The sequence below is a fragment of the Leptonychotes weddellii genome, chromosome 13 (assembly GCF_054177405.1).
Source record: "Leptonychotes weddellii isolate Sample4059 chromosome 13, ASM5417740v2, whole genome shotgun sequence".
In the NCBI taxonomy this organism is placed as follows: Eukaryota; Metazoa; Chordata; class Mammalia; order Carnivora; family Phocidae; genus Leptonychotes; species Leptonychotes weddellii.
This window is the reverse complement of record NC_138381.1, coordinates 43,823,162-43,845,664: the sequence shown is the minus strand read 5'-3', so window position 1 is coordinate 43,845,664 and position 22,503 is coordinate 43,823,162. Positions and strand designations below refer to the sequence as shown.

At 46.6% G+C, this 22,503-nt stretch overlaps 1 protein-coding gene across 2 annotated transcripts in view; it reads left to right on the top strand.

Annotated features, from left to right (window-relative positions):
- Positions 1-22,503, top strand: part of CABLES1 (Cdk5 and Abl enzyme substrate 1) — a 110,415-nt gene that overhangs the window by 19,618 nt on the left and 68,294 nt on the right. The gene's annotated exons all lie outside the window — the stretch shown is intronic.

The window sequence follows — 22,503 nt, the reverse complement described above, 5'->3', positions numbered from 1 at the left end:
CGTCGTGTTGTGTGTGTGTTTTTTTTTAAGATTTTATTTATTTATTTGACAGAGAGACACGGCGAGAGAGGGAACACAAGCAGGGGGAGTGGGAGAGGGAGAAGCAGGCTCTCTGCTGAGCAAGGAGCCCGATGCAGGGCTCGATCCCAGGACCCTGGGATCATGACCTGAGCCGAAGGCAGATGCTTAACGACTGAGCCACCCAGGCGCCCCTGCTGACATCATATTTTAATACTGTTTAAAAAGTTACCTTCCTTCCTAATAATTTCTGTATGATCTCATTAGATAAAGGTGGCCTAGCATTGTGACTAAGAGCATAAATTCTGAGGCCAGACTCCGTTTGGATCCTGGCTTTGCTACTTACTACCTATGTGACTCGGGGCACTTTATAAGTCAAGTAAAACCTTTCTGACTCTTGGTTTCCTCGTATGTAAAATAAAGATAGTATTAACACCCACTGTGTGGGGTTAATGTGAGAATTATGTGAATTAATTCATATTGAGTGCTTAGGTCTGTGCCCGGCACACGGTAACCCTCTGTGTGTTAGCCATGATTGTCGTTTAGCAGGATAGGTGCTCAGGAAATTCATGTTGAGTCAGTCAACGATGACTCTAAAAATTAGGCAAATGGTAACACATGGTTGTAATTGTATGGCCCAGAGCCAAGAGGAGATTTTGCAATTTTCCAGTCCTTTTGATCCATTTGGGTGACATAGTTCAGACCTGGAAAATCTGTTTTAGAGCTTTATTTATCCAGTTTGACTGTCTGCAAATTAAACAGACTTTTGTCACATCTGTGTCATTTTTGGTGAGTGGACAGCTAATCAGATGAGCAAATATTAGTGGGCACCTGCTGGGTTTAATCATCCCTGCCTGTGAACATTCAAGCAAGAGAAGACAAGAATATGAGATGTCACAAGGCTGAGCATGATTAAGGCGTATAAAGAGCACAGTTCCATGTCACTCTAAAATCTCCCATTTTTATGGCTACTAAAGTGTATTTAAAACTGCCAGGGTTTTTCTCTCCTTCCTTCCGCTGCTCAGCATCTGGTAGAGATGTTAGTAAAAAGCAGTTGTATGCCCCACACAGATGGGGATACCACATTGTGTGGAGGGTCCCCACACGGAAGCCATTCCTGGACCTATGAGACCCATACCTTTCTAAACAGAAGTCAGGCCGCCAGCGCATTTCCTTGGTCACTGGCAGAAGATAAGGATGGAACCTTATTTCCACATCTGTACAATTACGATGTGGTAATCATTTGGAAAAAATCGGTTCTTTCTCTTTTCGCCCCAGTTTGGGACAGTCAAGTTACTTTCTGTATTTCTCCCCTTCCCCCTGCTCCCCTGCCCCCCCCCCCCCCATGGACCCAGGTATCACAAAATTCATCTTTTCCGGGAGATGCTTCCGTTAGGAGCAAGGGCATAGGACCCTGGACTATGAGAGCAATGCAGGAGATTCCTGTTTGCTCTCTGGAAATAGGGTTTGGAACTTTGCAGCCCAGGGTGGCGGGGCTTTCTGTTATTTGCTTACAAAAATTGCAGAGCTGAAGTCCTATTCGTCCTCCTACCTAATAGTAAACTTTGCTTTGCCTCACCTGCCTGCATTCATGATATAAGCTCATACTATAATATAGAGTTCTCTTGTTTGAAAACTCCTATTAAGAGAAAAGGGCACCTTTCCTATAAGCAAGTGTTTTGTGACACATTTTAAGTAGACCTTTTACCCTAGAATAGTTTCTTCTACTGTACACACTTTTTTTTATCAGTGAACAAGTGATTCTTTCTTCGGAGTCTGTGTTTACTCAGCCTGGAGGCGACGGTGTGAGATAACACTGCTAAATAGATTCCAGTCAGATGATCCTGGCTGTGTGAGTTTATAAAAGACATCTGTTTAAGTTCAAAAATAAATAATTAAAACACATGCACAGACAAAAGGTTGTTGCTCCTAGCGAGATTAAAATTAGTCTGCTGTGTTACAGAGGTTCTTTATATTTTTCTCCAAAGAATTTGATTTTTTTTTTCATTTTGTCGAAAGATCTAGATAGAGAAAATGACAAAGGTTTAACTTTTTTTTTTTTTTTTTAACTCATTGCCAAGTTAAAATATCCTTACATGGCAGGACTCTTTCTTGTCTCTGGAAAATTGTAAGGTAATTCTTAATCTGTGGCTCCCTTGAAATTGCCTAAATAAGAGAAGATCTCCCGAGCAATTCTCCCAATCCAAAAAGATGTGTTGATTTTTTTTATTATTGTTAATCACCATACATTACATCATCAGTTTTTGATGTAGTGTTCCATGATTCATTGTTTGCGAATAACACCCCAGTGCTCCATTCAGTACGTGCCCTCTTTAATACCCATCACAGGCTGACCCATCCCCCCACTCCCCTCCCCTCTAAAACCCTCAGTTTGTTTCTCAGAGTCCATCATCTCTCATGGTTTGTCTCCCCCTCCGATTTTCCCCCCTTCATTCTTCCCCTCAAGATGTGTTGATTTTTAAATAGGGGTTTTGGTGATGGATTACTAGAGTTGTTGTTTTTTTTTTTTTAAGATTTTATTTACTTATTTGACAGAGAGAGACACAGCGAGAGAGGGAACACAAGCAGGGGGAGTGGGAGAGGGAGAAGCAGGCTTCCCGCCGAGCAGGGAGCCCGATGTGGGGCTCGATCCCAGGACCCCGGGACCATGACCTGAGCCGAAGGCAGACGCTTAACCATCTGAGCCACCCAGGTGCCCCTGGATTACTAGAGTCTTGAATGAGACATGGGAAAAGACACAGGCAAAGTTGTCTTCCAGTTTTCTTTTGCAAGCCCTATGCCCCGGGCGTGGGGCCAGGCACACAGTGCGCGTGTAGGGGACGCCACCCTGCCGTTCCCTGTCCCGAGTGCTGTGGTTGGCGGCCCGTCTGTCCAGCCGGCCCTTCCTAGAGGGACCTCTGCCCATCTCTTGTCTGCAGTCAGCAGAGGGCCCAGGGTTGGGGAGGAGGTGCTCCCAGGCATTCCGCCAGATGGTCCCCAAACATGCTTTGCAGGGGCCCTGTGTCCTGTCAGGTCTTCATCCTGAGACTCCCTTGTCAGTGAAGGCCCCTTCTTCTTCTTCTTTTTATTTTTTTAAAGATTTTATTTTTAAGTAATCTCTACACCGGCTGGAACCCCCAACCCTGAGATCAAGAGTTGCTTGTTCTGCTATCTGAGCTGGCCAGCCAGCCATCCCGCTGCAGGCCCTGCTAAACACCAGCTGGCCTGTGGACTGTGATAAAAATTTTGCTTTGAAAAATGGGAGAAAAACAACCCAAAACCAACTCTCACTTTATCCGTTACGTTTCGCCTTGGCACTTTCTGATAAAACACTTTACTGATGCTTTTTGGGAATCCGTGTGTCAGAAAAGTTAGATCTAAATCATCGAAGCGTTCAAAATGAGTGACAGAACATGAGTCAAATCACCTGTCATCCCGTTACTGCTAACACTTTGGTGTGACTCCTAGGATGGGGTTCCATCTTTCTTCCACTGCCCATGCCCTGTTTGTCGGGTCTGAGCTCCGGGACAGGGAGTAGAGCAAGCACAGGCCGTGGACACAGACTCTGCTCTCACAGTTTGAGGACTTGTGCGCCGGCTAGTGCCTGCATACGTGTGCACTCACTTTTTAAGTGGTATCATGCTTTACATGTTTGTGAATTGCTTTTTTCTTTTTCATTTAAGGTGAAAAAAGAACCACATTTGTAAAGTATCAGGAAGACTCTAATAAAAAATTGTGATAAATTCTTTGCAAGCAAATTTTTATCATCTAGATAATCACCTCTAACGATTGCTGGGTGGGGTAACGTTCTTTTAAAAAGCAAGATATTGTTAGCTTAGATAGCCAGCTGCTTAATGTCCCGCTGTCTTTCCAAACACTTAGGCAGCATAAGGGAGGCATGTACCTGACGTTTGTTTTCCTTAGGCTCATTTTTTCAGGAATGTCTATTGAGTAAGCATATTTGCTGGGGGCTGGGCATAAGGAATTGAACAAAATGTCATTGGTTCTCACCCTCAGGGAACTTAAGAGCTCTGGACAGGATGCAGACAATTAAGAGAAGTAAGTAAGTAAGTACAAATACGGGTATAAGATGTGATAAGTGCCCTGAAAGAAGAGAACGTGGGCTGTGGAAGAGATTAATGGAGGAGGGAGAACAGCTTCCGCTGGGTGGAGTCAAGGAAGGCTTCTTGAAGGAGGTATCTTCAACAGCTGGAAGAGAAGCCACCAGTACGGGAGGAGTGTGTGGGAAAGAGTTAAGGACAGCAGAGGGAACAATGACATGTTCCAAGGCCATGTGGCTAGGAAGATCCCATTTGGGGGAAGAAATGCAAGAAGGTCAGTGTGGCTGAGAATTAATAGGGTCAGGGGGAAGAGATGGGCTAGACTTTTTGTGCCTTATGGGTTTCCTTAAAGGGTTTGTAGTTTCTTCTTAGTGCAGTGGGAGACACTCAGTTGGTTTGAAGCCCAGAGCAACCAGGTCCAGTTAGTTCACATTGGCTACCCAGGAGATGGGGAGACGAGCCATGATCAGGCTGGGGAACCAAGGTTCAAGGTTTATTTCAGAAATAAACTAGGCAGTACTCATTGCTGCTGAATGTGGATGTGTTGGGGAGGGGAGTCAAAGATGAGTCCTGGGTTTGTGACTTGGCTTCTTGGTACCAGAAACTGAGGCGGGGCAGCTCAAGGGGGACTGGTTTAATGGGAGAGGAGGAAGAAGTTGAGTTTGGTGCATGAAGTCCGAGCTGCCCTGAGAATGCCACGTGGAGGTTTAAGGAAGGCAGATGGGCACACAGTGGCCTGGGGCTCCAAAGGGAGGCGGGTTGGGGAAACAGATTTTGGCATCATCAGCAGGTGTTCAGGGCGAAGGGAGATGGTGGACTTCCCAGGGAGGAGGTGTAGAGAGAGGTCAGAGTGATTAGTTAGCTCATCTAAGATCCCAGGGCTGAGAAGTTACAGAGCTGGCATTTGAGCCCAGATGGCCAGGTTACCGAGTCTGGGTTCTTCTCTGGTATGCCATGCTGCCCTCGGGGCTCTGCGGCCATCGGTGGTGGGGGGGGTGCATCTTTCACTGCACTGCTTTGGAGGGACCAGTGTTATAAGGAAGTGGAATTGTTTCAGACATTCTGTCATCTGGAGCACCACTCTCTCTGGAAGCGACTAATGGCTCTTTCAGCTCTGTTTGAATATGAAGATGATTTCGGATATGAACGCCTAACTTCACCTTGCAAGCTAGGGTGAGGCTGTCTCCCTTTAGCCCATGACTGTGTTGTTGTTGGCCAGGCCCCCCACTCCCCCGGTCTACACAGGTCAGTGTCATCATCACGATGGCCTGGGGTGAATGTGCTGCCTGACCTCCCAGGGCCCCACATCAACCAGCAGCACGGCCAGTGTATGGGCCACGTGTGGGCTGTGTGTTGTCTGGTGTATTTTTTTAAGCGTCTCTCCCTGAGTGGCCAGTTGCAGAAGCGGGAATGAGATTCTTTTCCCGTGTTAGGTTTAACTACAGACCAGCCTCTGCTGGGAGACAGGTGTGATGTTGGGAAAAGTTGGGTTTCTGTGTATCAGAAATTGCTCCCTGCATCCGTAAACCGAACTGAACAGGGAGTGTAAACCCACATGCCTGAGCTTTGTATAACATCGAATTTACCATCTTAGCCATTTGTAAGCATACAGGTCAGTGATATTAAGTACATTCACATTGTTTTGTGGTTAATCACCAAAACTCTTTTCATCTTGCGAGACTCTTAACTCTGTACCCATTAAATAATAACTCCCCATTGCCCCCTCTCCCCAGCCTTGGAAAACCGCGATTCTGCTATCTCTGAATTTGCCTGTTCTAGGTGTCCCATATAAGTGGAATCATACAATATTTCCCTTTTTTTTTTTTTCTTAAGCTAGAGAGGAAGAGCGGGTGGAGGGGCAGAGGGAGAGGGAAAGAGAGACTCTCAAGCGGGGCTTGACCTCATGACCCTGAGATCATGACCTGAGCCGAAATCAAGAGTTGGTTGCTTACCTGACTGAACCACCCATGCACCCCTAGTATTTGCTGTTTATAACTGGCTTCTTTGTTTTTTTTTTTTTTTAAGATTTTATTTATTTATTTGACAGAGAGAGACACAGTGAGAGAGGGAATACAAGCAGGGGGAGTGGGAGAGGGAGAAGCAGGCTTCCCGCGGAGCAGGGAGCCCGACGCGGGGCTCGATCCCAGGACCCTGGGACCATGACCTGAGCTGCAGACAGACGCTTAACGACTGAGCCACGCAGGCACCCTATAACTAGCTTATTTCATTCAGCATAAAGCCCATCCATGTTGTGCATGTGTTAGAATCCCCTTCCTTTTTAAGGCTGAATAATATTCCATTGTGTATATTTTCCACATTTTGCTTATCTATTCATACGTTGATGGACATTCCCGTTGTTTCTACTTTTCGGCTTTTGTGAATACTGCTATGAATGTTTATAAATCACACTCAAGGGGCGCCTGGGTGGCTCAGTCGTTAAGCATCTGCCTTCAGTTCACGTCATGATCCCAGGGTCCTGGGATGGAGCCCCGCATCAGGCTCCCTGCTCAGCGGGAAGCCTGCTTCTCCCTCTCTCACTCCCCCTGCTTGTGTTCCCTCTCTCGCTGTGCCTCTCTCTGTCAAATAAATAAATAAAATCTTAAAAAAAAAAAAATCACACTCAGGATTTTGCTCTGTTTTTCCCCAACCCATCTAGAGGCAATCTCTCATAAGGGGTGATTTACAAAGGGAAGGGGAAGGTTAGTTTGAATGCAATGATGCCTCATCAAACTTGGTGCCTGAAAGTTCACATTTCGAGGGAAATGACTGATTTCCTGTCTACTGGAAAGAAGCAATTCTAGGGATTTTTTTTCATGTGTGTGCAAGCAACTGGCTAAGAAATTAATCCTAATGGGCTGTCTTATCAACCTTTTATTTCTTGCCCGTTCCCCCTATTTTTTTCAGTAATGGCGCCAATTGATACTTTCATCCTATCCAGAATACCGTAACAGTACATATTTATATCTTTCTAAATAACATGGATACCTCATTTCCCAAACGTACTTTTTTTTTTTTTTCTGGTAAGAAAAAGGAATACCTGTGTGAGACATTTAGAAGAAGCAGAAATTCAAACTACCCATAAACCCACCACCCGGAGATGACCAGGTAATGTTTTGGTGTAGGACACACGCACACATGGACCAGTTATCATCTGTTACAGTGTATATATATATATATATATACACACATATAAAATATATTTTCTCTTTTTAAATACCAGAGCCCAAACTGCACATGCTGTTCTGTAAGTTTCCTTTTATCACTAAGACATTGTGAACGCCCTCCCTTGTCACGAAACCATACCCCGCACGGGACTGTTGCTGCCCGCGTAGCACTCCGTTCTCAGAGGCGGAGTGGGTTCTCTCCCCGGCGCCTCCTCCAGAGTCAGGTGTCCCGCGGGTTCTGTGTTGAGCATGAGTTCTCTGCTGAAGATCTTAATGGAGGAGGCAGGATGGCATTCCCCTCATTTTACAGTAGAAAAAAAAAAGGAGAAGTTAGCTCCAAACGACTTAACCAGGACAGGGGAAGCTGGAAATAGAAACCAGAGCCCTCATTCACTGCCTGGTGGCTCGAGTCACTCCATAAAACTAATCTCGAGATCACTATCAGCGGAAATTATTTTCCCAAATCTCCTGGGAGTATGCTTTTAATATTTGTATGTTTGCTTAATGGTAATTTCAATTCCATCTATTTTTTTTTTTTTTTACTTAAAAAAAAAAAAATGAAAACTTTCCAGACTTCTTTGGGAGACTCGGAGATGTTTCCTCGCACATGGCTGGAAACCTGTGTGCACCTGGGACTGTCTCCCCAACACCCTCACTGTGAATCCTCAGGCCAGTTTTTTCAAAAGCTGTTTGGAGATCCAGGGTCTATTTTATTTACCAGATGCCTCCCTTTTTGCAGTTTTATTAGCTCTTTCAAAATACTAGCCCTTAAAAGGCTAGCAAGGTGCCATCCGTATGGAAATCATAGTGGTTAGATTCTGTTGGTTGTAATTTGGGTAGTGTTAATTTGGTGCTAATTGGGGGATTTTGAGGTGCTGATTATTTTGGTTTGTTCAGTCATTTAACAGGTAGTTATTGTGCACCTAAGGTGTGTTAGTCCTGGACTTAGGGACCTGTGCATCACTTAGGAGAGCCAGACAAGAACATCCACTAGACGGTGCAGGGCTGCAATGACCGAGCACTGCTCAGGATGCCATGGGAGCAAGGAGAGGCTCTGCAGAGAGGGGCAAGAGGGAGGAGGGAAGGGGCCATTCCAAACCAGAGCCCCTGTAGCCCAAGGTATGCCCTGGGGGAGTTTAGCAGGCAGCTTTGCCTCCTTGGAGGGGAGGGTGTGTCCGGGGGCGTGGAAGGATACCTGAGCCTGCAAGGGCTTGTACCCTTCCCTCCATTCCCACGCTTAGAAGCAACGGGCTGTTTCCCATAAACACCGTAGAGCTGAGCTGGCAGCTCTCTGGGTGACACCCGTGGCTGTGTGGGCAAGACAGATGGTGGCAGCTCCTGGGACTCCCTCTGCCCTTTCACACCCGAGGCCCCTCAGGGTCACCCAGGGGCAACCCCTGAGGTATCTGATGGGACTGAGACTAGTTTGCCTTTTAAGAGTAAAAACAAAAACAAAAACAAAACAGGCTTGGAACTCAAACAGGTATTTGCCCACTCGTGTTCACTGCAGCATTATTCACAATAGCCGAAGCAGCCCACATATCCATCAGCGGATGAATGTCTCAGCCCAATAGCAGTGTATACAACTATTCAGCCTTAAAAAGGAAGGGAATTCTGATGCATGCACAACATGGATGAACTTTGAGGACATCGTGCTAAGTGAAATAGGCCAGACACAATAGTACAAATGTTGAATGATTGCAGTTACGTGAAGTACCTAAAGTAATCAAAATCACAGAGACAGAAAATAGGATGGTGGTTGCCTGTGGGGAGGAAGACTAGGAAGTTAGTGTTTAATAACAGCATAGAGTTTCAGTGTGGGATGAAAAATTTCTAGAGATGGATGGTGCTCATGGTGGTGCAACAATTTGAATATACTTAATGCCACTAAATTGTGCACTTAAAAATGGTTAAAATGGCAATTTTATGTTATGCATATTTTATCACAATTAAAAATTTAATGGCAGAAAAAAGCAAAGCATAGGGGCACCTGGGTGGCGCAGTCAGTTGGGCGGCCAGCTCTTGGTTTCGGCTCAGGTCACGATCTCAGGGTCATGGGATTGAGCCCCGTATCGGGCTCCATGCTCAGCTTAGCGTAGAGTCTTCTTGAGACTCTCTCTCTCCCTTTGCCCTTCCCCCCACTAGCTTGCACGCTCTCTCTCAAATAAAAAAAAAATACATCTTTAAAAAGAAAGAAAAAAAGCAAGCAAGGCATAGAGCTCCAGGCCAGGGCTGACTGTTGAGCCTGCAAGAGGAGTCCCTGGCCCCTCTGCTTCTTTCCTCAGGAGGAGCTCCCCCTCCACACTGCCTCCCATGATGAGGACGAGGACAAGGCCCTCCATGGGGCAGAAGAGCAGTCAGATGTTTGCACATGCCCATCTGTGCTGGAGGGGTCCCCCCACAGGTCCCCATGATGCAGGGTCTCACTGGGCCCCAGTCACCTAAAGACCTGGTCCTATGGTTAAATACATTAAGCCTGTCATGTCAGACCTTTTACAAAGAACCTGCCTAGTCTGTGAGGAAAACACAATTATTCTGTTAATGGAGCCTTAGAGTTCAAGAGCAAAGCTTGCCATGTGGCCCAATCCAAGGTTCCAAAGTTAATTTTTTTTTATTTTTAAATTTTTATTATTATTATTTTTATTTGACAGAGAGAGACAGTAAGAGAGGGAACACAAGCATGGGGAGTGGGAGAGGGAGAAGCAGGCTCTCTGCCAAGCAGGGAGTCTGATGCGGGGCTCGATCCCAGGACCCCGGGATCGTGACCCGAGCCGAAGGCAGACGCTTAACAACTGAGCCACCCAGGCACCCCAAAGTTAATTTTTTTTAATGTAAAACATTTAATTTAAAAATGTTGACACTACAATATATAAAAATAACTATTATAAATGTACATAGTGTATTCTATCACTACCAGGTTTACTTTTTTTTTTTAAGGAAACTGTAAGCTACACTGTGGTTAAGACTTGTTATCTTCACCCTTGAAAAAGCACACATTCTAGCACAGTGATGTATCAGACTTAACAGCCCCAATGGTTAAACCCTTGGATCAAGTCATAACCAGTTTTATTGCAAAAGGACGCTGTACACATTTATCAGTTCTAGTACTTTAATAGCTACCCAACAAGTCATTCACATACAGAAACATGCATCATGAGACCTGTCCCTTCTGCATCTTAGCAACTTGGTTCCTCCTGAGCAATAGTGCTCACATCACCGAGGCCTGGGAGGAGTCACTTTTCACAGTCGTCCTGAGGGAAAGACGGAGTGACTCAAGTACAAATGCAACATACTATAAACAGTTTCTTACCAAAAAAAAAAGTTGCAAATTAAACCAAAATATTTTACAGAATTTACTACAAAACACCATAAAAACTGCCTTCACTTATGCTCCCCCCACCCCATATCCAGTGAGCCAACTGGATGTCTTTGGGTGTGATGGTGATGCCCGGCCTGGATGGAACCTAGATTAGGATCTTCAAAGAAGCCCACCAGCGCACTTCACTGGCCTCCAGAAGTGAGGTAATGGCGGCACCCCGAAACTTCAGATGGGTTTTGAAATCCTGAGTAATCTCCCTCAGCAACCTCTGGAAAGGCAGCTTCTGGATCAGATGCTCACGCTTGGTAGATTTCTGGTAACCACGGACCTCCTGAAGCGCAACGGTCCCAGGCCTGTGGATGTGGGGATTTTTCCCTGCCGGTAGAGGGGGTGCTTCTCCCGGGGGCTTTGGTGGCCAGCTGTTTGCAGGGTGCTTTCCCAGCCGTGGATTTGTAGGCAGTCTGCATGGCTCGGGCCATTTTCTCTTCTTTTCTTTTCTTTTTTACAGATTTTATTTATGAGAGAGAGAGGTGAGAGGGGGCAAGGAGAGGGACAAGCAGACTCTGCGCTGAGCAAGGAGCCTGACTCGGGGCTCGATCCCCTGACCCTGAGATCATGACGTGAGCTGAAACCAAGAGTTGGATGCTCAACCGACTGAGTCACCCGGGCGCCCCTGGGGCCATGTTCTTTTACCCCGATGCCAAAGTCTTAGACCGCTTGTCCGACCGCCGCTCTGCTTCTGCTGCCCTGTGAATAGCTGCAGTCACCAAGCAAAGGAAAGACCTCCAATGAACAAAAAAACTGCTCTGTGCTCCAAAGTTAATTTTTTATTATTTAAAAAAAATTTTTTTTTAAGAGAGAGAGCACAAGCAGGGGGAGTGGGAGAAGGAGAAGCAGGCTCCCCGCTGAGCAAGGAGCCCGATGTGGGGCTCCATCCCAGGACCCTGGGATCATGACCAGAGCCAAAGGCAGACGCTTAACCAGCTGAGCCACCCAGGCGTCCCCGGAGTTAATTTTTTAAAAACCATCATCCTTCCCCAGTTGGGTAAAACTTTATTTTTTTGGCAAAATAGCTCTCATTGGAAAATAAACTTTGAAGTTGTTTGAAGCTAGAAGAGCTTCCTTTCAAAGGTAGCAGAGACAGAAAAAGCTTCACTTGTTTTGAAACAAACTTCAGGAGAACTCATCAGAATTTGCAAGGACTGTGAGACAGATGTGTTGCTCCCATAGATAGTGAGGGGGCTTGAAGTGGTGTGTGACCTGCAGAGGCTCTCCAGAGACTCCTTCGAAATCCCGTTGGTTTTCCCCTTATTGGAGCCAGCAGCCTTGGGGTCACAGGGGGCCTCAGAGTACATGGCTCCTTCCCAGGCTTGGCGGTGGCCCTGAGTGGGTCAGCTAGTCCTGCGGGAGGGAGGGATCACTGAGCAGCCCTCTGTCCTTCCCAGTTCCCTTCTGGAAGACAGCCCCATTCCTTCTTCTGTAAGAGACACTTGTTGTGCGCTGTAGTTCTGGAAAAGGCGAGACGCAAGAATGAATCTCCCTTTGCAAAGTGCCACCTTAGACTGTGTATAAACATTGCCCCATTCCTTACCTACCACCTCCTGGCTCTGTGTCCTTGGGCAAGTTAAGCACCATGTTGGGACCTCAGTTTCTTCATCTGTAAAATGGAAGTCAGTAGGACCTACCTTGCAGGGGTGTTGTGAGAAGTAAACACAAAGATACCTGTAAAGCCTTTAGCAGAAGGTCGCCTGGGTGACTCAGTCAGTTAAGCATCTGCCTTCGGCTCAGGTCATGATCCCAGGGTCCTGGATCGAGTCCCGCATCGAGCTCCTTGCTCAGCGGGGGGTCTGCTTCTCCCTCTGCCTCTGCTGCTCCCCCTGCTCGTGTGCGCTCTCAAATAAATAAAATCTTTAAAAAAAAAATAAAGACTTTAGCAGAGTGCTTAGTACAGAATGTTCACAAAATGAAATCTAAATGTGTAACCAGGGCCTGCTGGCTTTTTGATCTGGTGTGATGTTCCTCCTGAGAGCCTCAGTGCTGTTGGAAGGAATGTCTGAGCACACACAGGATGACTGTCCCCTTTCTGCCACATCTTCGCTCTGGGCCTCTGGAGGGTTGGGTGGCAGGGATGCTTCCGAGCTTTATGCTCAGTGTTCTGGGTTCCAAGACCACACACCCAAGGCTTCTCAGGCACCATGTTGATGGGCTTTGGGTCCCTTGATGCCCCCGTGCTTTTTATTAGTCTAAAAGCAAAAGCCAAAGCCAGGCTGCTGAGTTTTTTATGAACCTGGGAAAATGGGCTCTTGATGATTATAAGGCATTAAATCTTAGAGCCAATTTAATAGGCACAGACCAGCCTCAGAGCGAGCCTCACCTGTCCTGATGCTTGACAAGCTTCAATTTCAAAGGACACGTGTCAGAATCCAGGAAGAGAATGTCTCAGACTGAGCAGGGAGCAAGGACAAATTGGAGGGGTGTTTTGTATTGGAAAGGTTAAAACCTTTGTTCATATGTGTTGGCTGCAAAGAAGGTGAGGGTTTGCTCTTCCCTTCAGGGAAGACCGGATAGTGTCGCACGTGATTGGAGGCTGGTGGGCTTTGCTAGCACGTGACCTGGGCAGCTGGGCGGTGCGAGGTCCCCTCCCCTGGATTAGTGATCTCCTGGGTCCCTCCCAGCGCTGACGCCCAGGAGGCCTTCCCTGGTTTGCTCCTCCTTGGCCCCACCTGGCCTGAGCTGGGGGCCTCCCTCCTCCTTGCTCCCACCTCGAACACACCTATTGGTGCACTCTCCACTTTTGTAATTCTCCCTTAATGGGTCTCCCCACCGGATTGTTCTTGGAGGCAGGCATCATGCTCTTTTCATCCTTGCTTCCCCAGCACCTCGTCACGGGTGTGTAATGAGTGATGGCTGAATGGCTGAATGCACACATAGTGTATCATTCTGGTGAGCTTTGTCCCACGTGGCGAGGGGAAGGTTCCTGTGCATTGAGGGATCACTGAGCAGCCCTCTGTCCTTCCCAGTTCCCCTCTGGAAGACAGCCCCATTCCTTCTTCTGTAAGAGACACTTGTTGTGAGCTGTACAACAAGTTGAGCCTTCCTATGGTATATATCCTCTTCTTGTCAGCCCTGCGTACCTTTACTTAGGCCTCTATTTCTTTGTAAAGCTTTACAACGTTTTTCTGTTTTGTTACTATTTGACTTTTGACAGATCAAAGTGTTATTATTTTTCCTTGCGATTTTTAGGAATCTACTCCGTTCTCAAAGAGGGCTCTCACTTCTAGTCTGGTGTTGCTTTGACTGTCATCCCTCAGTTTCTCCCCAGATTGCTGCCACCCCCTGGAACCCCAACTCCCTGGGCCTGGCCCCCATCTGCATCCCAAGCTCTGGCCTGTGAGAATCTGACTAAAGTCTTTTTTTTTTTTTTTAAAGATTTTATTTATTTATTTGACAGAGAGAGAGAGATAGCGAGAGCAGGAACCAAGCAGGGAGAGTGGGAGAGGGAGAAGCAGGCTTCCTGCGGAGCAGGGAGCCCAATGCGGGGCTCGATCGCAGGACCCCGGGATCATGACCTGAGCTGAAGGCAGCCGTTTAACGACTGAGCCACCCAGGCGCCCCCCGACTAAAGTCTTGAAGGTTGTTTGTTTTTAAGATTTTATTTATGTGAGAAAGAGAGTGTGAGCTTGGGGTGGGCTGCAGAGGGAGTGGGAGAGAGAGAATCTTAAACAGGCTCCATGCCCAGCACGGAGCCTGATGTGGGGCTCGATCTCACAACCCTGAGATCATGATCTGAGCTGAAATCAAGTGTTGGACCCTTAACCAACTCCACCACCCAGGCGCCCCAAAGTCTTGACGTTTTAGAGCTATGTTTGCCCTGTCTCCATACAAGGTCATGAGTCACGCAGAACGGGGGCCGAGTCTGCGTTTCTTCACTCTTCTTTGTATCCCTGATGCCCAGGACCGTGAGTACTTGTGTGTATATTGTTGTGACAGTAATAACGATGATACTGTTATTAGAATATTGCTTAGAGTCACGTAATAGTGATAGCTGAATCTGGAACTCTGCCTGTTACCTCTGCTACCCCGTTAGCACCATCCTCTGCTTGGTAACAGTGGTTTCTGATCTTTTCTTGGGATCTTATAGACTCTCTTTTAGAAAAGAGGGGGAAGTGGACATATGTACATACACACATACACACTTTGCATCTGGTTTTAAAAGTGCACAGAACCCCTGGGAAGTCAGGCATCCCAGTCTACGGATCCTGTGCCAAAGAGTGACACCATTGAACATCCTTAGGGAAATGGCGCCTGGGTGGCTCAATGGGTTAAGCACCTGGCTTTGGCTCAGGTCGTGATCTCAGGGTCCTGGGATCGAGTCCCGTGTTGGGCTCAGCAGGGAGTCTGCTTCTTCCTCCCCCTGCTCATGCTCGTTCTTTCTCTCTCATATAAATAAGTAAAATCTTAAAAAAAAAAAAAAATCCTAAAAAAAAAAATCCTTAGGGAAATAAAATGGCGGCTGATTGCATTTATTTTAATCCATTACTTTCTGAAAACATTGGTTGAAAACCATGTATCTCCCCCCCCACCCCGCCACCTTCCAGGTTGTTAGGAATATTATTTTCCACAATAACCATGTGGTATCATACAGAAGCCCTGGCATAAAGGGGCCATTCAGACCTCTGGGATAGGCTTTTGTAAAGAATCCAATAAACAGTTGAATCCACATTACATCTAAGTGAATATTCATGTGGTTTTAGGCACGGTTCTTATGCCTCAAATTCACTTTGGAAACCTTTCCTGAACAGCCTGGTAATTAGAACTGTGGTTGCTAATTATGTATACAGTGAGGCAGATGTGCTAATAATATATTTTCAAAGGGCTCCGAAAGAGCTGTTAAAAAATTAAACTACCTCCCCAGACACTGACAGGAGCACAGAAGCACCTCAGAGGGGGTATTGTCTTCCATCTTGCTTCTTGGATGCCTGAAGTTGCTCTCGGGTTCTCTCTTAGAAAACAGGATCAGCCTTTAATACAAAGGGAGTCCTTTGCCCGCTTGGCTTCCACTAGAGGCTAGGGAAATGAGAAGTTATGGAAACTGAAGTCTCAGAGCTCCAAATAAACACTTTGATGTGTGCATCAAGGGGGTTGCCTGTTTGCCCCACAGGGAGAAAGGGTGGCTGTGTGGGCGCTCCGCAGGTGTTTGGCTTCGTCTTTCCAGGGTTTCCAGGGTCTTTCCAGGGCTTTGCCTTTCCAGGGTTTGCCCAGTCCACCTTCCCTTCCCCCACACTGCCTGCTGCGGAGGGCTGGAAACAAACCCAGAAGGACCAGTTCAACCCACATGAAAAAGGAAAGGAAGCCCCTCTGCTGTGAGGTAGTCTGCACCCTAGCCTTGCTCTCCTACCGTCTGGCTCTGGCCTGGGCAGGTCGGGCAGCCTCTCAGTCTCCGTAGCTCTGGTCGAGGGAAATTGAACCAGAGCCATAGTCTTCAAAATTGTGTTATCTAGAGCTCTGAGGAGCTCAGCAAGAACTTTCACAATTCCACAAACAGTTGATCTATTTTTCACTATGTGTTTTTCCTCAATATGCATTTATATATATATATATATATATGGCATAGATATTTTAGCATTTATATATCATATGTAAGTATTTTAACAGCTTGATTGAGATACAGTTCACACCACCACCCATTTAAAGTGTACTATTCCGTGGGTTTAGTATACTCACAAAGTTGTACAACCATCACCACTATGTAATTTTCAAACATTTTCATCACCCTAAAAAGAAACCCTGTGGCCATTGGCCGCCATTCCCTATTCCCCCCACATCTTACACCCAGCACTTGGACAACCACTAAAGCACACGGTCTGTCTGTAGGGATTTGCCTGTGCTGGGCAGTTCATATATTTGGAATCCCACAATATGGGGTCTTTTGTGACTGGCTTCTTTCACCTAGCATCATGTTTTCAAGGTTCATCCATTGTATAGCATGTGTCCGTAGTTTACTCTTTTTATGGACAAATTGTGTTGTATCTTGTTCACTCATTCATGAGTTGTTGGACATTGGGGTTGTTTTCACATCTTGGCTGTTGTGAATCATGCTGTTTTGAACATTCTTGTGCAAATTTTTATGTAGGTATGCTTTTGTTTCTCTTGGGTTATATCTAAGAATGGAATTGCCAGTCATGTGGGGTAATTCTGTGTTTAACATTTTGAGGTGTAATGTACATGTATATTATACATACATAATTTAATACATATGGTACATATGTACATATAGTATATAAATATATAAATATAAATTTAACATGCATAATAAATATGTATATATAGTTGTATATAAATGTTTTAAAAACTGCAGTAAAATATAAACCTGATAGTGTTCTATAGCAAACCCTATCACACGGGTGACTATGTATGCATTAATTATGCATTAATTAATTTGTGCTGCCAGAATAAGTTGATTTTGTGCAGCTAAGCTTCACCTGCCACATCTATTTAATTGAATTGGGTCCTGAGATGTTTAAAAATGGTTGCCATAGGCACCTACTTATCTGTGTCAATTGAGATTATCTCTGTACTGTACAACCAAGACCAAAAGAAACAAATTAGTTGCTGACATTGATCTTAGACTAGCAATGTCATCCATAATTCCTGGTTTCATACTGTTTGTACATCAAAATAGCTTCTCTGCTCTAATAGTGGTTGAGTTATAAGTACCTTTTATACATCCAATTTATAAAATTTTCAATTATTCTAATCTGTTTTACATCTTGGGATTTGACGTAAAATTAATTTGAAAAAAACATCCTGCTGCTCCGAAGTTTGAATATCAGTGATCCGATGATCCCCAAGGTCCCAGCTTTGGTTTTGAAACTCATTCTCAATATGGCTTTGGCTTCTGTTGGCTTGCCTGAGGGTCTCACAGGAGCAGTGAAGATCCATCCTTGCCCCCCCCCCCCGAGTGGGCCAGTGGTAGCTACAGACGGTTGTCTGTGCTATACTTCAGGATTTATTGAGCATTTACTATGACAAGGTAATGTAGTTATTAAAGGAGTTTCAAAGAAGGGAAGACAGTTATCTGGTCAAGGTACTTGCAGTCTGGTTGGAGATACAGGGTTTAAAATAAGAATAAAATCGGGGCACCTGGGTGGCTCAGTTGTTAAGCGTCTGCCTTCGGCTCAGGTCATGATCTCGGGGTCCTGGGATCGAGCCCCGCATCAGGCTCCCTGCTCGGCAGGGAGTCTGCTTCTCCCTCTGACCCTCCTCCCTCTCATGCTCTCTGTCTCTCATTCTCTCTGTCTCAAATAAATAAATAAAAATCTTTAAAAAAAAAAATGTATGAGTTAGGGTGCCTGGGTGGCTCAGTCGTTAAGCGGCTGCCTTCGGCTCAGGTCATGATCTCGGGGTCCTGGGATCGAGCCCCACATCGGGCTCCCTGCTCAGCGGGAAGCCTACTTCTCCCTCTCCCACTCCCCCTGCTTGTGTTCCCTCTCTCGCTATGTCTCTCTCTGTCAAATAAATAAAATCTTAAAAAAGGATAAAATCAATCATTCTACAAGTATCTAGATATGAATCTTTCCTAATATGGTAAAGATACCAAACGTAGGAATTCAGACATGGTCAGGGACAGCTTTGCATAGCAGGGGGCTATGCACGGTGCCTTAGGAGGAGACGGTAGGATTTGGATGGATGAAGAGCAGGTAAAGTAGATTCTGAGTTTTCTTTTGAACTAAGATTTGATCACCCTTGGGGGCATTCTTTGCCCCATAAACCCCTTATGAGGCCAGTGATTCTGAAGTCCCCAGTCCCCATTCAGCTTCAATAAAGGGAATTACCATTCGGGGCAGGAGAAATAAGGCATTTTTAAAAAGCCTTCCAGAAAGAAATGAGATCACCTGGGCCCCTTGTTAGGAGAGAGGATGCTGTGGCTTGAAGCCGGATGGACAAGGAAGCATCAGTCTTTGTTTCCATAAGCTGCTATTGAGCGTGGGCCAAGGTTAATCTGAAGAACTAGAAAATAAAGATTGATGGAACCCCATCAATCCTGAATTTGCTATAAATAATTGCATGCTGTTTCTGAGCTGTCAAAATCCATTTCTCCTGAAGGCCCTTTAGAACAGAGAAAGGTCAGGCTGGGAACCAAGGGAGAAACTCAGGGGAGCGATTATGCTGCAAGGGCAGCCTCCTAGAGGTCCCTTTAAATACTGATGTGGAAGTAACCAGCCTTCCTGAACTCCCTGCTGGTCCTAATTAAATTAGCTCTCATCTTTCCAGGACTGGGGAGCCAGGGAGAGGGGTGCCCCTCCCGCCAGAGTTGGACTTTCTCGTGGAGGAGGTGCACCTCAGCCTTTGTGCGGCAAACCCCATACAGCTGGGCGTAGAGAGCCCTCGTTTTGCTTTCGAATGGAAAAGTGTGTATGTGGCTTAGAAAGTGTTGAGCATGCAAAGGCATTCTTGCAGAGCGCCAGTAAGTCCTCCTAATGATAGGGCAAGGAAGGGCGGTTGCCCGTGCTCAGCCCATTGTCAGGGTGTGGTATTTAAGAGAAGGCCCCGTCCTGAGGACAGAGAAAAGTGTCCGGGATGAAACACGCTTCCTGAAGAGGCTTGAGATGAATGGAGGCCACACATCCATCAGATACAACTCGGTGCTCGTGGGCCTTCACCAGGCTCGGGAACCGGTTGCAGTCAGCCTCTTTCTAAGGAAGCAACCCCAGCCTACTGCATCTGCACCCTCGTTCCCCGACAGGAGCCCTGCAGGTGTTCGCACACCTCTTTTGTTCATCTGGTGTCAGAAGGACACACTGCATGAGGGTGCGCTCACACTTATATGGAGCCAACCCTAGCCCCACCCATCCATTCTAGCTCCTCCCGGAACCAACCCTGGCCATCTGATAGGGGGCCTGTTTCCTGGCTCCTTTTTGGTTCTTCCCTGACTTTGCTTCCGAGGATTCCTCTGTGCCTGGTACATACCTGGTATTCCATCCTGTTCAGCTCTGGTAGGGCAGGTGTATGAGAAATCCGCCCTAGATTTGCCTTTTGACACCCTCACGCTAGTCGGGTTCCTCCTTCTCCTCGCCTCTTCCCAATTGAATTTTGGTTCTCCTTTGAGCTCACTCATGCCATACCTGGTCTGTCTGGCCTTAAACTCTGAGCCCAAGGTGTTGGATTTCCAGTCGCCCTCCCCCACTTGGCCCAGGGAATCCCTTTTGCAGAGAAACCCTGGATTTGATTGCTTGAATTCTGATGCCCATCTAGAACATCCATGAGTTGGCCCCATACTTCTTGCACAGGTTATGTTAGATTGACAGAGCTCTTCTGTCTCCAGGGTGTGAAGCTAACCCTTTTATTCTTGAGTGGTTTTCCATTGCTCATCTCTCTCCCTCCCTCACTGTGTCCTGGCTTGGTCCTCACTCTTTCCCCTCGATCCCCAGGTTGGTATCCAGCATGTTTCGTCACAAGAACAACATCATTTATCTCTCAGCCACACAAAACCCCAAAACTTCCTGAATCCTGATTATGTCCGCTTTTGGTTTTTGCGTTTCTGCACATTTGGTCAACTTAGGACACGACACTGTCACCCAGCCCGCGGCCCTGGCTGGCCCCTTTATTTCCTGATACCCTGAGGGTGTCCCAGGAGACTGGGCAAGGGCCTTTGCAGTGGCCCAGGGTGCTGTGGGACATGCTGTTTTCTGACCTCCCCATCTAGTCCCTTTGTCAGAGGAGTTTGAACTTGTTTCCACAGCAAATCTTTGTGGATCTTACCCTGGGGAATGACATGATGGAAAGGGTGTTTTATAAGGTTAGCAGGGTGGTGGTGGGCAGCGTGGACCCAGGCATCTGAGGAGGGAGTACCCGGCCAGTTCCTAAATCCTGCCAACAAGTCTGTCTCTGAACAGCCCTAAATACTGAGATGACCTCACACCTTGGTTTTCCAGGATTTGGCAAGTCTGATGACAACTTTGAAATGAAAGTAAACTCGGGCAAGCCAAGTGCTTTTGTATTTTCTGTAAACACTTAAAGTTGCTTTCTTGACCTGCGTATAAAAATGTAGCGGACTCTGCACTGAGCATGGAGCCTGATGTGGGGCTCGATCTCACGACCCTGAGATCGTGACCCAAGCCGTAATCAAGAGTCAGACACTTCACCGACTGAGCCACCCAGGTGACATCCCCCCCTTTTCTTAAAGATAATCCTCTATTTTCCTTCTTTTTAAAGGAAAATTTCCACGACCCGCTGGGGGGTTTGAATTGTTTCCATCCGTATTCCGGGTATGGAGCTGGCTTTAGATGCATTAGCTGCTGTGGAGGGTTTTTCACAGGCAAGCCCGCTGTGTGTCCTTTGCTCGGAGGCAGAGCAAGGGCTGACTGGTGCAGTGGGGTGTTGGTTGATTGCCCCAGCCTGGGGGCCTGGCCCAGCTAGCCTGCCACTGCAGTGATAGATTCCGTGGCTCTCCTCTGGGGTCTCCCCCACTCCCCCAGTCGGACTGGCAGCCGTGGCCAGGTGAGCAATAAGGGCCATTTTCAGTTCCATCACCACCTTTGCTGCTGGACAAAGTTTTAGATCCGTGCAAAGCAGAATTAAGCCTGGATCTAATAAACACACCTTCATGCTGAAGCTAAGGCCGATTTCGCTTTAAGACTGTCTGTGTATGTAGCTTCTATTAAGAGGTGACAGCTGACTTTCCTTTCTTCATCTGTGAACACATATCCATTGGTGCAAAAACAGTTTGCCTCTTCACTGAGCCCAGTCTGATTTGACTTCTGCTAAAGGAGCATCTGGAATCTTGGCTTTAACTTTTGCCAAATCATGAACAAAGTTATAACTTAGTTGCTGAATCTGTTGAGTAAGCTTATGATGCTGTGGTGTCAACAACTCAGAGCTATGTTAGAGAAACGAAGGAAGTAACAGTGTATATTAGAGGTGCACTTGGCTTTCAGAGAGCCTGGTATTTGAAAACCAGCGTTTTCCCAAAGGTGTTATCAATGACAGTATAATTCTTGGATGTATGGAGGTTCTTCTCTATAGGGTTCCTTTAAGTAGTAGGCTCCCATAGTAAATAAGCTTACCAATTACAGACTTCTGCGCTGCTTTCTAGGAACACCTCTTGTGCATGACCTGAACACTATTCTTAGAACAAAAGAATAGGTCTGTGATGTGGAGATACAAGAGACGGGGTAGGATCTCAGGACATTTTATGAGGAGATTTTCCATCTGCTAAAGAGGCCAGCCCTGCTAGTTTCTAGGTGAGTGGCCTCCCTCTGTTTTCTTGCTGGGTCCTGTTTGGGCCCCTTGGAAGCTTTGAACTCTAAGTCAGAAAAGGAGACTTAAGAGATGAAGCTCCCTTAGTCTCTTGGTTGAGGTGGGACTTCTTCATGTCCAGCCCTGACTCCTTGCCTGCAGCTCTGTAGCACCAGCTTTACCTGGGAAGGGGGTCTGCACCCTGATAGTCCTCGGAGTTCTCGGAGACCCCAGAAAGGTTTCGGACCACTCCCCCACACCTGCAGGTTGATGTTGTGAACCTGCAGGCATCGGGACCAGGCCTTGAGGTGAGGTTGGAACCCACTCCTCCTGGTGGCCCTCGGTCCCCCTCCTCTCACCTCTACTGACCTCCTTCCCCAGCTGGAGAACAAGGTACCCTAGGCGAGACCCCTGGATTCTCTGTTGGCTCCTCCTTCTTCATACCCTGCTCAGGCGCTGCGAGCATCTCCACAGGTGGAGACAGATTGCAGCTTTGTCCCAAGGCAGGGTGCTGTTGCCACTGCCCCTTGCTTTTATAAAGTCAACCCTTTTTTCTTTTCACAGTTTCAATCACAGACAAATATATATATTTACATTTCTTGGTAGATGTGGAACTAGGAAAAGGGTCCGAGAGGACATCAAATTCTTATAGGGTGCCCCTGGCCACTGGGTTTGCAGGTCATTTCTCAGTTTCCACTTTAGA